This window comes from Bos grunniens, chromosome 5, assembly GCF_055505025.1.
Source record: "Bos grunniens cultivar Pamir isolate PY7600 chromosome 5, Bosgru_T2T1.0, whole genome shotgun sequence".
NCBI classification, from domain to species: Eukaryota; Metazoa; Chordata; class Mammalia; order Artiodactyla; family Bovidae; genus Bos; species Bos grunniens.
In genome coordinates, this window is record NC_141169.1 from 2,859,858 (window position 1) to 2,873,070 (window position 13,213).

A 13,213-nucleotide genomic window follows, 5' to 3' on the forward strand; every position below is an offset into this window, starting at 1 on the left:
CATTACTCTGCCAACAAAGGTCCATCTGGTCAAAGCTATGGTTTTTCCAGTGGTCATGTATGGAAGTGAGAGTTGGACTATAAAGAAAGCTAAGCGCCAAAGAATTGATGCTTTTGAACTGTGGTGTTGGACATGAGTCTTGAGAATCCCTTGGACTGCAAGGAGATCAAACCAGTCAATCCTAAATGATATCAGTCCTGAATATTCATTGGAAGGACTGATGCTGAAACTGAAGCTCCAATCCTTTGGCCACCTGATGTGAAGAGTTGACTCAATGGAAAAGACCCTGATGCTGGGAAAGATTGAAGGTGGGTGGAGAAAGGTACGACAGAGGATGAGATGGTTGGATGGCATTGTGAAGTTGATGGATATGAGTTTGGCAATCTCCAGGAGTTGAAGATGGACAGGGAAGCCTAGCATGCTGAAGTCCATGGTGTTGCAAAGAGTCAGACACGACTGAGCTACTGAATGAATGAGTCATGAGTCTCCATTCTGCTGCCTTTAGGAGAATGGTCTGTTCCCTCCCTCAAAGTTAGTTGGGAAAGACTTCAGTGAGGCAACTTACAGCTCTAAACATTTTTCCTACAGCTGGAAACCATAGATGACTTATGTCTTCTTACAGGTGAGAAAAACTAAAGCAGATGTAAGACTAAGATCTGACTCCTGCCTGAGAAATCTGGAGATGAGAAAAGTGGACACACTGCTTTTTGACAAAGCTAAGAGAGTGCTCATGTGTTTTGGTTGACTTGAACTTCCAGAGTTTGTCAGGGCACATTTCCTGTAAACTGAATACAGGAGAAAAGTGATATGGAATCACCTGAGGATTTATTTATCCAGTGGTTATCCTCAGATAAGAGTCTGGAAGTGTACCATCAATAGCCAGGGCTGCTTGAGGAAGGCATCTCATATGACCATCGGGAATAGAATCACAGGTTCTCTGTAGGAATCATCCTCTAAGCCCACAAAGTAGCTCACAAAATCAACGTTCATAGTTGGCCGGGTTCAGAGTGCAAAGCCTGTCATCTAAGTAAGTACATTGTTGTTCCCTTGACTCTTGTACCTCTGTTCCTTGACTCAGTCTCTTGATTGTGATACATAACTTTAATCCTGGAGATAGGCTAATTAGCAGATAGTGGAAAGGGGGGAAATTGCATATAGAGGAGTAAAATAGAGTAGAATAGCAAAGGGATAAAATGGGAAAGAAAGTGAGTAGAGAGAGTAGAGGAGAATAGTAAAGAGATCCCTTTCAATACATCAGACTCCAGACCAAAGTAGGCTAAATTTAATGAGGGTGGTGGAAGGAAGTGAACAATTTAATGCTAATTGACGTTTAAAACTTACTACCGTCCAGAGATGGATATTCAAAACATGAGGGCTATTGCAGTTTTCATCTAGCATGAGGAAGACTCCTTCTACTAAAGTGGAGGTGGGAGACAAATATTATTTGTGTTTTGTTTGCAATGAATATGTTCCTGTTAGAAAAAACACCATTGAAATGTATGAATAATTTTATTTTTAAAATAATTATAATGGGAGTGTAGTTGGTTTACAATATTATGTTCATTTCTGTTTTACAGCAAGATGAATCATATACCACTTCGCTTTTGGATTCCCTTCCCATTCAGATCACCACAATGTCTTAAGTAGAGTTCCCTGTGCTATAAAGTAGATTCTCACTAATTGTCTATTTTATACATAGTATCAATAGTATATACGTGTCAAAGATGCATTTTCAGACTTCCCTTCTTGGAAACATGATGAGATAGATTATTAGGACCAACCTTTGCAATGGAATATTAACAACGCTCCATAAAATAGAAAATAAAAATTTAAAGCACCAAAGATCTAAAAATATAATAACAGTCAACTGAATTAACATATAAATAAAAGCTAGAACTGGAAGCTTAAGAGGATCATTGAACCCCTCACTTTTCTCTGAGGCTGTTTGTCAAATGAGTTAAACTCAAATGGAACTAGGACATGGGGTCCAGGAGACAAACCAAAGACCCACTTTAGGTGGGACATCTAATAGGTAGCATGGCCTCTTGTAGAGTTGGGAACCACAAGGAATGTGAGAAGGTGAAACAGTAACTGGGCCTCCGTTTTCCAGTACAGTCTATAAGGAAGAGCATCTTGGTGCTCTGAAAAGCAGAAGAGGAAACTCTCAGAGAAGTTAAAGTCACAATCTGTTAGTCGCATGTATTTGAAACCCAAATTTGCATTGGTTGACGGCTGATGGCTGCCTAAGACCTTGATTCTGTTTAATTGCTTCTGAACTGACGGTATCCTTAGGGATCTGACAGAAGTAAAATTAAAAGCTTTTCTGCCGAAAGTTGTCTTCATCTTAGCCTCAAAGAGTATCTTGAATATTTTTCTAAGGAAAATGACTCCATGGCACTCACTAGTCATAAAAATGAACCAGACAAGGAAATAAGACATCAGTAGCAAGAACCAGCTAACAAAACACACAACAAAGACAAGTGTGCAAATCCTTCAGTTATTGTATAATCACAAGTTATGAAAGTCATACTGTGCTTAATCACTCAGTCGTGTCTGACTCTGTAACCCCGTGGACTATAAGCCCACCAGGCTCCTCTGTCCATGGGGATTCTCCAGGCAAGAATACTGGAGTGGGTTGCCATGCCCTTCTCCAGGGAATCTTCCCAACCCAGGAATCAAACCATTGCAGGCGGATTCTTTACCAGCTGAGCTACCAGGGAAGCCCAAAAAGTCATACTAACAATGTTCAAAGAAGTAAAGATGTATCTGAAATTAGAACATTCTAAACATAACCCTAGTGTATTTGAAAAGGAAACAAATATGTTTTAGAAATAAGAAAACCAATAATTCAAATTAGAAACTCAATGACCAGGTCAGAATAATTATCCAGAAGGTCAGTCAGAATAACTTTATAGAATTTAGCTTGAAGATATATATGAAACGAACATAATTCATGGAGGAAAGAAAAAGAAAGTCTAATACATCAGGTATAATACATGTCTAATTGAAGTTCTAGAAGAAAACTAGGGGAGGAAGGGGAAAGAGAAAATATTTGAGGAGATATTGGCTGCAAATTTTTCAGAACAATCTGTGGATTCAAAATGCCCAAGATATCCCAAGTGCGATAAATAGAAAAGAATACACATCTGAATATGTCATATTCAATAACCAAATACAAGTTCAAATCTTAAAAGCAGCCAGAGATTTAAAAAAGATTATCTTCAAAATGTAGCAGTTAGATTGATAGCTAATTTAATAGTAACAGTGAAGTCAGAAGTAACTGATATCATTATTCTCTTGAAAGGAAAAATACCCAGAGGTTGCATACACAGAAAATGTCAGTAAATGAAAGATATTTTTCAGGGCAGACAAATCCTGAGTTTGTCATAACAGACCCTGTCTAGTGGGAACATCAGAGAAATGATTGGGGAGATATTATTAAATGCCAGAGTTTTTTCCTGCTGTTTCTAATATAGATCTTATGCCCCAGTGTTATCAGATTTTACCATATCACTTTTTTAGCTGAATTAGTGTGAGTGGAAATGACATGTGACACTTACGGGCAAAAGTTTTAAAACTGTTGTCCTAGACAGAAATTGCTCCATTAACTTTGACCCTGAAATAAAGAGTATATTAAGCATAGCTATAGTTGATCCATCATAGGCATAAATGTGAAAGAAAAGAATAAATCTTTGTTGTTTCAAGTCAATGAGATTTAATTTGGACTAAAATTTCAGTCCAGATGGGAGGTCTGGAAAACAAGAGAAATGAGAAGAAAAATACCTAGGCAAATATAAAGTAACATTAATTGTTTAGAATAATAATAAAACTGTATTATGAAATTTATATAACATATTTATGAAATTTAAAATAGAAATAAAGTAACTGGTAATGATAACCCATCTATTGGAAATGGAATAAATATGATTAAATTGATTAAATATGATTAAATTGCTCTAAAGTTTATCCAGGAAGAAGGTAGAAATTAAAGAGCTATAAAATAATCCAAAAGAAGTGATCACAAGTGGACTTCCTGAAAAGAATAATAAAATTTATAAATATTTGTTGAGATTAATCAAGGGATAAAAAATGAGAATGAGCAAATTATCAATGTGCAGAGCAAAAGACTATCACCACAGATATTGTGTATGTTAAAGATAATATGAGGCTTTTATTCATATTTTATGCTACTAGTTTTGACAGTTCAGTAAAATGGACAGATTCCTAGAAAAAATAAGCTTGTTATTGTTGACAAAAGGATAGAAATATAGGAACAGTTGTTTATCTATTAAACAAATTGAATATGGTAAAGTATCTCTACAAAGAAACCTCTGGGTCTAGCTGACTTTACTATTGAATTCTATCAAATTATAACAAGTGGTTAAAAAAAAGAATAACACCAATTTACAGAAATTCTTAAATTTAATAGAAAAGCAAGAGTGCTCCCCAGTTCATTCTATGAGAGCAGCATAACTTGCAAATCAGAACCTGACATAGTTATTTTAAAAGGGAAAGTCACAGGTATTTTTCTTGCATGAACATAGATGCAAAAATTCTAAACAAAATTAATAGCAAGTGTAAAGTACAGCATTGCAAAGTTGAGTTTATTCCAGAAATATGAGATGGGTTGACTATTTGAAAATTGATCAGTGCAAACAAGACAATAAAATAATCCAAAAGAGAAAATATATTATTTCAATAAATGGAGAAAATATTTAATCACAGTCAGCATCCAATTCATAACAAAATTTCTTTACAATCTATGATCAGCATTTTTAATATGATAAAAGGTCATTTGGAAACATTGTACCACAGAATAGAACTTAATGATGAAATATTGAACATTTTCTCTTTTGGATCAGAAATCAGACAATGATGCTAGCTGGCTGTTCACCACTTCTCTTTAATATCACATTGGAAGTAAGGTGGAAAAAAAAACAAAAGATGCAAGGATTAAACACAAAATACAAACTTGCCATTGTTTAGAACCAAAGAACCAAGTTGAAGTCGCTCAGTCGTGTCCGACTCTTTGTGACCCCATGGACTGTAGCTTACCAGGCTCCTCTGTCCATGGGATTTTCCAAGCAAGAGTACTGGATTGGGTTGCCATTTCCTTCTCCAGGAGTTCTTTCCGACCCAGAGATCGAACCCAGGTCTCCTGCATTGTAGGCAGACGCTTTACCGTCTGAGCCACCAGGGAAGTCCTGCCATTGTTTACAGATAACATAATTCTGTACAGAATAACCAAGAAATTTAATTGTTATTAATATGGTTAATTTAATAAGATTGCTGGATACACTGCTGCCGCTGCTGCTGCTAAGATACACATTCAAGCACAATAATGAATTCTATATATGTGTGTATATATATATATTTATATATATGTATGTTTGTATGTATGTATGTATGTATAATCTGAGTCCTAGGGTGCCTCAGGTGGTAAAGAATCTGCCTGCAATGTCAGAGACCTGGGTTAGTTCACTGGGTCAGGAAGATCCCCTGGAGAAAGGAATGGCAACCCACTCTAGTATTCTTGCCTGAGAAATCCCATGAACAGAGGAGCCTGGTGGGCCATAGTTCATGGGGTCACAAAGAGTCAGACACGATTGATTAAGCATATGTATCTATACATATATATGTATAGATATATAAATAAAAGCAACATAGGTAAAATAATACATTTTAGTCTTGTTTAAAAAATGTGTAGTACTTGGCAATAAATCTAATAAGATAAATGAGTTCTGTGGAAAAATATAAAAATTTATATTAAAACGACCTAAATAATGTTAGAACAAAAAACATTAATAGAGTAAATGTCTTAATTCTGTCTCAGTTGATCTGTAAAGTCAATGAATTCTAAACCAAATCCTAGCAGACTCTTTCATGCAACTCAAAAAACTGGTTCAGAAATTATATGCAAGTTGAAAAAATCAAGAAGAGAGTTGAAAAGCTCTTGGAAAAGAAATATAAGATGAGAAAGAATTGCCTTATCCAATATCTAGCTATTTCATATCAGATATAAAATATATGATATAAAATATGTATGTGTGCTCAGTCGCTCAATCATGTCTGACTGTTTGCAACCCCATGGATTGTAGTACTCCAGCCTCCTCTGTCTGTGGTATTTTCCAGGCAAGAATACTGGATCTGGTTGCTGTTTCCTTCTCCAGGGGATCTTCCCAACCCAGGGATTGAACCCAAATCTCCTGCATTGGCAGGTGGATTCTTTACCAGTGCCACCTGGGAAGCCCCAAATTATATTATAAAATATATCAAATATATTATTACTTTTTCTCTGTTATCCTATGATAACAAATGACCTAGTTAGGCAATAAAATTCATGTGTCAATGATACTTTTGTCCAAGATAATTTTACAACATAAAACGTTATTGATTTCTTTCAGTGTATGAGTATGTTTTACGAATTATAGAATGATAGGTCTCTAGACTTTGAGGGTGGAAGAGAGCTTAAAGGTTGTCTAGAACTGTGTTGCCCAGTATGGTAGTCAGCAGACACAGTTGACTATTGAGTGCTTGAAATATGGCTAGTTTAAATGTGCTGTACACATTCAAGCACTCAATGGCACCCCACTCCAGTACTTTTGCCTAGAAAATCCCATGGACGGAAGAGCCTGGTAGGCTACAGTCCACAGGGTCGCTAGAGTCAGACACGACTGAGCGAATTCACTTTCATTTTTCACTTTCATGCATTGGAGAAGGAAATGGCAACCCACTCCAGTGTTCTTGCCTGGAGAATCCCAGGGACGGGAAGCCTGGTGGGCTGCCGTCTATGGGGTCGCACAGAGTCGGACACGACTGAAGTGACGCAGCAGCAGCAGCCACAGCAAGTCTAAAACACACACTGAACTTCTTAGAGTTGAAAAAATACTGTAAATACCTCATTAATAATTTTTATATAAATTACCTGTAGGAAGGATGTTTGGGGTATATTGGGTTAAATATTATTAAAACTAATTTTACTTCTTACTTTTCTAAACTTGGTCACTATAAAATTTTGAATTATGTATTGGCTCACATTTTCTTTCTCATAGGTGATGCTGATATAGACCATTTTACCAATGAGAAAATGTATTCCAAATATGCAGTAGTGAATTGCTTGTCCCGCATTTGTCTACCGTGATCAATACATATACAAAACCTAAAATTTTCCTGAGAGTCCTCAAGTCAGGAAGGGGTCATGAACATCACATTCCTTCACAATTAATAGTGTCACACGATTGTGGTAAAATACCAAGAATGTTGGCCTTATACAGACTTGGGTTCACATCTCAACAGCACGACCTACTAGTCATTCATAAAGTCATTTAATTTAATCAAAGTTATTTAATTTGTCTATTAAATCATATAATGGACTTCCCTGGTGTCTACAATGTGGGAGACCTGGGTTCAATCCCTGGGTCAGGAAGATCTCCTGGAGAAGGAAATGGCAACCCACTCCAGTATTCTTGCCTGGAAAATCGCATGGATGGAGGAATCTGGTAGGCTACAGTCCATGGGGTCGCAAAGAGTCGGACACAACTAGCAACTTCACTCATATAATAAATCATATAATATTACTTAATTCACTGGGCAGTTGTGATAATGAGATAGTCTACGTGTTTGTTCTTAGCAAAGTGACTATTTTAGAACAAACCTTTAAAAACTTCATTCCTTTTAGCATTTATATGAACTGCCCTTGTCATAGTAGTTTCTATTTGCTTATGTATCTTAGGGTTGAAGCCTATTATATTTTTGTATTTTTATTTTACTTCTTTCTATAAACGGATCTAAGTTGTTGTGGGCATATCTAGGGGGTTACATGTGGGTATATCTAGGGGGTTACATGAAGGGAAGTTTCAAAATATGAAAAACTTTTTCTTTGTCCAGGTGAAATTTTAAAATCAACACAGCATAAAATATGTGCTTTAATATACACAGTAGATACAAATTTTGGTAATTAACTGACTTTTGAGCAAATTCTCTTGTGCTTACTCATTCTGTGTAGCCTGGAATTGCTATTCTCTTATATGATTATACTGGTTGGTGTAATGTTTTTTACATAGGAAAATGAATAATTGCATGATTTTGAGAATATAACAAATTGGTGCCAAAGCAAAGCTTAAATAAAGACTTAGAATATTTTTTAGGGAATTAATGAAATTTGTTGCTTTATAAACTAGTAGCAGGGGAAATAAAGTATTATATATTGGGGGAAATCAGGTATCCATGGACACCCTTGGATTAATTTATAAGACTGGTAAACATAAGACGTGAAAATTCTGTGCGGTAGTACTAACCAAATATTCATTGCTAGCTCCTTGATGTGATAATTCATTTGCATAAAATTAGAAGAAAGGACAAAGAAAGAAAGGTTAAAAAGGCATTACTAGATTTTAATTTTAGACAATGAATTTAAAAAGGCAAAGAGTTTCTCTGTACCACCTTCTGTCCAGGAGCCTAGAATTTAGAATGGAGTATGGTGATTAAATGAGGTCAAGAAGAAAGTGACTTAATTTGTGGTTAGGTAAGCAGGAGGGACCACGCTTTTGGCAGTAAAGTTGTAAATCACTGTGATAACCTACCAGAGAGGGTGAGCTATAAAACTGTTTTCCCACTAAGTTTTTAATATTGATAGTGTTTAGTTTTGGTGGAGACATGGGGATTTATTAATTGATCCCTGCTTAGTATCTTTGGGCTGGAGGGGGAGGACATAATTCATTCATTTAGTACTCTTTGCTGATCTCTTTACATGCATTAAAGCATTTACTCTTTCCAGTAGTTCCTGTGAAGCTGGTGTTAATATGCTCTTGTTTTTAAAAATTAGTGAGGGTATGAACAAGGCTTTGAATTTAGTTATATTTGTCTGATGCTGAGACCCTTTCAGTTTCCTCTATGGCAGGTTCTGTCACTATTTATTAGTTCATGAATCTGTATTTCAGGATTTTAGCAATGGAGTCCTTTCTACAAATGAGAACTCTGTATGTGATATAATGCTGCCCAGTATCTCAATACCTTGCTTGGAAAACCATTGCTGTAGTTCATTTCTTTGTTTCTCACTTCTTAATTCTTTTGGTTCTGCCACTAATCTGTAAACGGCAAATGTAGTAACCTCAAGGAGGCTAGAACATGACTTTAATAGTCTTAAATTTCAATTGTATTTTCTCAGTAGATATATAATTAGAATCAGTGGGAGTTTAGCCTTGGTGAAGATTATAGAATTAAACTCTTATTCTTTCAATTTCACATCAGCTTTGGCTTATTTGATTACTCTGGTTTTCTTTTCTGCCCTGTGCAGTCTGGGGCAAACCAAGACCTTACTGAGTCTTTGTAAAACAATTTGTATTTTGCATATTGGAGATGCTATGAGCACTGATGCTATCTGTATCATGCTGATGATATAATGTTGATGATTTGGGTTTGAAATTGTTTTCCAAGGAAAGGAAGAATTCTGGAGAGGTGGGCTTAGTAATGTTCATTTACTGGATTTTATTTGTATTAGTGCTCTGTGATGGACTTTTCCGCTTTGCTTTCCCAATCTCTAGGCCATGAATTTATACTTGGTGCATATACTTTATATTGTTATTGAAGTTTTTTTCTTGGTTTGATTCCTAATTTCCTAGATGACATGGCTTCTGAGTCTAATCATCTGAATAAGCCTTAGGTATAAATAAGTATAATTTCCTTCCCACAAACATTAATGATATATTTTATTCTTATAAGTCTATTGACCAGTTTTGGTGAGTCGTTTCCATATTTTTCAGTCTTAATTACACAGGGACATTCATTGTGTTAATTGTTTACTGAATGTAGTAGAAAAATGAAAACTTCATATATGACAATTATTTGGAAGTAGATTGAAATCAGCTAGGGTAACTTGTGTTTTCAGATGTCCTAGGTATTATTTTTAAATATATTTCAGAATGTATGCTAAAGTTTAAATCTTTCTGTAATTCCTACTTTATTAATTCTTATTATCAAACATAACTGGAGGAGAGAGTGAGTGGCTAAAAATTTCTTTGAGGCATAAAGATGTGAATCAATAATGGTTCTCAAGAGTAACTTTTAATTCATATTTGTTCAGGCATGACTCAAAGTTTTTACTTCAATGTTTCTCTTTTTATATTCCATCTTAGTAGCAGTATGTAAGATAAATACTTTCATGGATGATTGAAAAATATGTGATACTTACTTGAGAAATGCCTATTTACTTTTGTAGATAAATGCATATTTAAAATATTTAAAAGCTTCCAATTGCATATAAAATTTCTTATATAATGTTTCGTGGCTCTGATGACAAAATACAGCACAACATCTTTGAATCTGTATCTTTTCCTATGCAAACTTCTTTCTCTTCCAGCTCTGTTAGAAAAAGTGAGCAAAATGGATTTTTAAAAACTTTCCATAGAGACTGGTGAGTTGATTTTTCTATCTTTTGAGGGGAAATTGGAATGATAATGGAGCAACTTTCGTCAGAAGTACTCAAAGGTTTTATATTGCTTCATTAATCCACATACCAGTAATGGGAAAACGTTATTGTCCCAGTATTCAGGTGAGAAAAAGAAAGAATCAAGAGGTCTTCTTGTTTCAAATCAAGTGCTGCGTCAAAGGTCAAGCCTATAAAAGTATTTTGTCTTTTGTTTTTTGCTTCCAAGAAGCATGGTTGTCCCCTATGCATTTTGTTGCTAAAAAAGAAGATACTTCAGTAAGTGAACTGAAAGTGAACATTGCTCAGTCATGTCCAACTCTTTGTGATTCCATGGACTATATAGTCCATGGAATTCTCCAGGCCAGAACACTGGAGTGGGTAGCCTTTGCCTTCTCCAGGGGATCTTCCCAACCCAGGGATCAAACCCAGGTCTGCTGCATTGCAGGTGGATTCATTACCAGCTGAGCCACAGGGGAAGCCCAGACACTTCAGAACAGCCTCTTTTTAAAAAAAGTTAACAAGGAAGCACAATGATAATGATGATGAGCAAAAGTTACTTTATTTTCTTGGGAAATAGAAGTAGACATACTGCTATTTTGACTTAAATCTGGCCATGTGCTATGCTGTTTGCTGAGTCGCTTCAGTTGTGTCTGACTCTTTGCAACCCCATGGACTATGGCCCATGAGGCTCCTCTGTCCGTAGGATTCTCCAGGCAAGAATACTGAATTGGGTTGCCATTTCCTCCTCTAGGGGATCTTCCCAGGAATTGAACCCATGTGTCATGTCTCCTGCATTGGCACATGGGTTCTTTACCACTAGCACCACCTGGGAAGCTCAAATCTGTCTATGTAAACACTAAAGTGAGGGATGTGAAGTAACTCTAGAGAAAAGCAATTTTGTTGTCCAAGAAGTAATCAGAGAAGAGGTATTTAAACAAATCACAATTCAAAATTGTAGTCAAAAATCTGTGTAGAACTCTTTGGATGGAGACTTAAGAATGCATAGATGTCAAGAGGGAGGGGATATATATATATATATATATATATATATATATATATATATATGGAGATCAGCCCTGGGATTTCTTTGGAGGGAATGATGCTGAAGCTGAAACTCCAGTACTTTGGCCACCTCATGTGAAGAGCTGACTCATTGGAAAAGACTCTGATGCTGGGAGGGATTGGGGGCAGGAGGAGAAGGGGAGGACAGAGGATGAGATGGCTGGATGGCATCGCTGACTCGATGGACGTGAGTCTGAGTGAACTCCAGGAGTTGGTGATGGACAGGGAGGCCTGGCGTGCTGCGATTCATGGGGTCACAAAGAGTCGGACACGACTGAGCGACTGAACTGAACTGAACTGATATATATATACACACACACACACACACACATATATATATATATATAGCTGATTTGTATTGTTGTATGGCAGATACCAACACAACATTGTAAAGCAATTACCCTTCAGTGAAAAAATAAATTACATGTGAGAAAAGAAATAAATGCAGGCAAAGGTAAGACTCAAGTCAACCAGTACTAGCAAAAGGTTTTACAATATTCATTTCTTTGAAAAGAAACAAAAATATAGATGTTATCAAAAAAAAATCAGTAGATGAACTAAGAGGAATGGAAAAATAACTTCAAATAAAAGTCTGACAGTATAATCAGTGTTGGAAGAAATCAGATTTGTCAGAGGAAAGATGTTAAAGGATATGCAGCAAAAAGTGGAAGGAGAGGTGGATGACCAAGGATGATGGTAGAAATCATAGATGACATTCGCTGAGCACTTCCTACAACCACACTGTGCTTTAAATTTCATGACATACTGTAAGTTGGATGCTATTGTTATTTCATTTCAGAGATGAGAATTCCAAAGAGATGCAAGGTACCTCAGGTCATACATGAATATAGAAGAGCAGCATGGGCTTAAATGAAACAAATCCGAAAGGTAGAATCCAGATTTAAATGAAGGTTTTTCAGAGGAAAAAAAGTGCTAGTAATACTTGAAAGGGCAAAGTATGTTTGGAGCAAGCAAATAAAGGGAGTGGCTGGTTTCCTGGGGACAGATGGCAAGAAGAAGAGAAATTTTTCAACTGCGTTTCTTCCTTCCTCTTCTCAATGAAGGAAAATAATCCTCAGACCAACGAGAATAACATTTATTAAGAAAAATTAGACATCCCATCCTACCCCAAGCAAGTTTAACCTTATAGTGGAAGGTGCATAGGCTTTGGAGTCAAGCAGAACTTGAACTTCGGTCACTTCCTTGCTTTAGAACTTGGGCAAGGTATTTAACCTGAGTCTCAGTATCTTGCCAGGCAGGAGACTCAGGTTCGGTTCCTGGGTCAGGAAGATCCCCTGGAGAAGGGAATGGCAACCCACTCCAGAATTCTTGCCTGAAAAATTCCATGGACAGAGGAGCCTGGTGGGCTACAGTCTGTGGGGTCACAAAGAGTCAGACACAACTTAGCAACTGAACAACAAGATATTTAACCTGAGTCTCCGTATCCTTACACAGTACTTAGGAAGAACACAGTAGCTCCTGGAATTTAGGAGATTAAAGGCGATAACTAATATGAATTAAAAGATCTGGTAAATTGTAGCCAGGTCATCTATTTCACATTCCTTACATTTCCTTCCCAGACCTTGATGAAGCGTGTTCCAGTAAATTGCAGCAGAATCTGCTAAACTATTATGGGAATATCTTTGAAAATTCATGGAAAATAAGAATGGAAATGGTCCATTTTCCAAAGAAGCAAAAAGACAAATTAATAAAGCCACAACCAAC

At 36.4% G+C, this 13,213-nt stretch overlaps 1 protein-coding gene across 5 annotated transcripts in view; it reads left to right on the top strand.

Annotated features, from left to right (window-relative positions):
- The window catches only part of TRHDE (thyrotropin releasing hormone degrading enzyme), a 454,936-nt gene that overhangs the window by 178,971 nt on the left and 262,752 nt on the right, over nucleotides 1-13,213 (top strand). The window lies entirely within an intron of this gene.